General features: G+C 40.4%; 1 protein-coding gene across 1 annotated transcript in view; it reads right to left on the minus strand.

The window, feature by feature from the left end:
* lrrc3b (leucine rich repeat containing 3B) overlaps positions 1 to 2,817 on the minus strand; it is a 12,268-nt gene extending 9,451 nt beyond the window's left edge. Inside the window, exon 1 of the mRNA XM_023425449.2 lies at positions 2,569 to 2,817. The gene's annotated coding sequence lies outside the window, so the exon portion shown is untranslated. The remainder of the gene's footprint in view (positions 1 to 2,568) is intronic.
* Between the last annotated feature and the right edge of the window lie 305 nt (positions 2,818 to 3,122).

Here is a 3,122-nt window from a genome sequence, read left to right on the forward strand (position 1 = left end):
GTCTCCTGCAGAACAACGGACCTTTACAGAGACTTCACGTTGTTTTACGATCTGCTGTTTTGCTTCAGTCTCTCTGCTGTCATCACTGTCATCTCCAGTCGCAGCAGGCAGCTGTTCTCAGCACAAAAAACACTGATGAATTCACTGTGGACCACCAAACAGCACACACACACACACACACACACACAGAGTCACCGACTGGCTGGTGAACACTGTGGAGTGTTTGGCAGCTAAAGAGCCAGATATTTTTCTAATGAGGGTGATACTGTAACTGTGTTTACAGTATCACAGAGGAAATGAATTAATGCAGTGGCACATTCCACTGGACAGGATCAGTGGATAACAGTGGCTTCATAAAGTCTCTATTCGCACGCTGTAGATTTTAAATTGCAAATGGATAAAAACTGCCAGTCTGCCTCTGAATCCGCTCTCAATACAGCGGCGTTCAGAGAAGCTCCTTCTGGCAGCAGTTACAGGTTCAACTCCAGGGGCCAGAAGCATAAAACCTCTGTGTAGATTAATGACTAAAAACTAAGTGAACGCACGAACCCAGAAATATTCACACCCGTTCTTTAGAGATCAGAATCGTAAAGCCGTGCGTCCGCATGGTTCAGCTTTATAAATCTCACTCGCTGAGAAATTGGGCGCCTCATTTCCACAAGTGATGAGACACAGAGAAGAAAAGACGAGACAGAAGAACAATTTCACTGATTGTGAAACTGAGGTAAAAAACGCGCATCTGTTTTACTTTAGTACAATCAGTGTAAAGTAAAGTCCTGTTTTACACTTTACTGAATTTACTGGGACGAGTCTTAACGAGGCTCCAGACTCTGACACTGAGATTAGTAAATATCAAAATAGTAGGAAACAGTTACAGAATGACTCACAATAAATAATAAGGACATTAAACAATGATGAATGTCATGTTAAATTTACTGAATATATAATATATAAATAATTGAACAAATAAAATAAGAAACATCTCAAATTGTGGCACGAGATATTTATGGATTTACGTGGAATAAATCTATGTCAATGCTGGAAACTGGGGATCATCGGTCTCCTCACCTGCAACCGTTAGATTGATCACTGAATAACATTCACTGGTTCCAGCTTCACTGTAAAGATCAGCTGCTTCTCCTGGTTGTATTAGCTCCATATAGTGAATCAAATATATTCAGACAGGGAACATGTGACGGCTTCTAATTTCAGACATTTCATAAATCAACCCAAAAAGGAAAATAATTGTTATCTGTGTTCCTTGATATAGCAAATAGTCAATTCAACAATTCTGCTATGAACAAGCACAAACTGCATCATAATTGTAGAGTATCTTATATATTACATGTATATAAATATGTTTAATAAGACTTCATGTTTTTAGTTCGGACTAAAAAGAGGTAATGACAGTGAATATGCATTTTAATCTAATCTTTTAAACTGGTTTTACTGTTATTCCAACAATATCCTCCCCCCACAGCGTCCTTAAGAAAACAAGCAATTTGTAAAAGTTATTTACAGTCTGTTTGTGTCTGAAGACTCATCTTCAAAGGGACTAATTGAGTTTGTCTCATCGCTCTCTCCATCCAAATGAGACAAGGCTCCATAGCCAGGAGTCTGGCTGCTGTGAATGTGACAGGCTGGAGGATAATAACTAAATATGAATCAACACAGCTCCATGTGACCGGGGTGTATCTGAGGAACAGCACCGAGGAGGAGACCCAGCTGCTGCCTACAGCTCCTTAAACAGAGCTAATGTAAACCTAGCGCTGTCTGAACTGGCCCCGTTACACCTTAAATGGAGAGAACGTCACGCAAAACTCCATTCAATAATTTCCTAATTTTACACATCCATCTTTACTGCCATTTAATAGTGAGACTAATTTCAGGGTAAGACCCAGATTGTGAATCCAGAGGAGTGATATAGTAATTCGGCACATTAATAAACGTTTCCATCTTCAGTTATTTCAATAAAAATCTAACTTCTCTCAGCGGCTCGCACCGGTTGCTGCCGCCCGCCGCGGCGCGTTTAAATGGGAGAAGATCAGAAGAAAACTGCGGCCGAAGCGGGAATAAAGTTGGAAATGGCAAGAAAGTGAGATCCGATGGTACGTTCACTGTGCGCCGAATTAATGTGTGGCTTTTAATCACGTGAAATTTACGTTTGTTTGTATTCTATGTGCGCTGTCGTTCCGGTAATAAGCACAGAAACATAAAAATAGATCTTTTTGACAATGGCGTCTGGCAGGACGTCGCCTGAGAAAACATCACGCACCAGCCTACCTGTACTGCCAACACCAAATCAACGCTTCATGTTGTCTAATAGTCAGAAAAGGCGGAATACAGAGCGGCTGGTGAAAGTATACATTTATAATCATCCAATATCTGAATCATAAATCACATTTTAAAAAAGAAGAAAAGAAAAAAAAACAATTTCTCCATGCAAAAAAAAATAAAAAATAAAATAAAAAAATGAATGAAGGCAGCGACAGTAGCAGAGGACAGACAGCGCAAACATAACACAGCAGAGACAGGCATAGGAGCAACAGGCGACACAAGTCTCCTCACCAGCAGTCACAGTCATTAGCTGTTGTCAAAGTGTTCATATCACAGGGAGGTGTTGAGACCGGCTGGGAGGGCAGCCCGTCTGCAGAGGTATCCGCTCTCTGGTGCACAAGTCGCAGTGTGAATTCGCATCTTCTTCTTCTTTTTTTTTTTTTTTTTTTTTTACCTTACCCAGAATAAAACACCGCACAGGAGTGAACGGTGAGAAAGGGAGGGGTTCTCTGTGTGAAGTCACCGGGTAACAGACACAACCTCACTTCCCGTTGCAGCTTTCAGTATAAAATCAAAGTTGGCGTCACAGTAATTGGGTTTATGTAATGTAGGAATGTAGTGTAAGATGGGCTCATTTAACCAACATGAGTATATTGTGTTTTCTGGATGATATATATTTTTTTATGTCTGTACCTGAATTTTTAACTTTGAATTAAAAACAGAAGTCTAGCGTTGCTGTTAGTTTCGGCCAACAGATGGCGCTAGCTGTTAGCTGTTAGCTCTAGCAGCTTCAGATGTGAAGCCAAAACCGGCGAAATATAATCGTTCAATCAGATTTTTCTTTT

This window comes from Seriola lalandi, unplaced genomic scaffold, assembly GCF_002814215.2.
Source record: "Seriola lalandi dorsalis isolate HSWRI2012SDOR001 ecotype SW California unplaced genomic scaffold, Sedor1 jcf7180002054780, whole genome shotgun sequence".
NCBI lineage: Eukaryota > Metazoa > Chordata > Actinopteri > Carangiformes > Carangidae > Seriola > Seriola lalandi.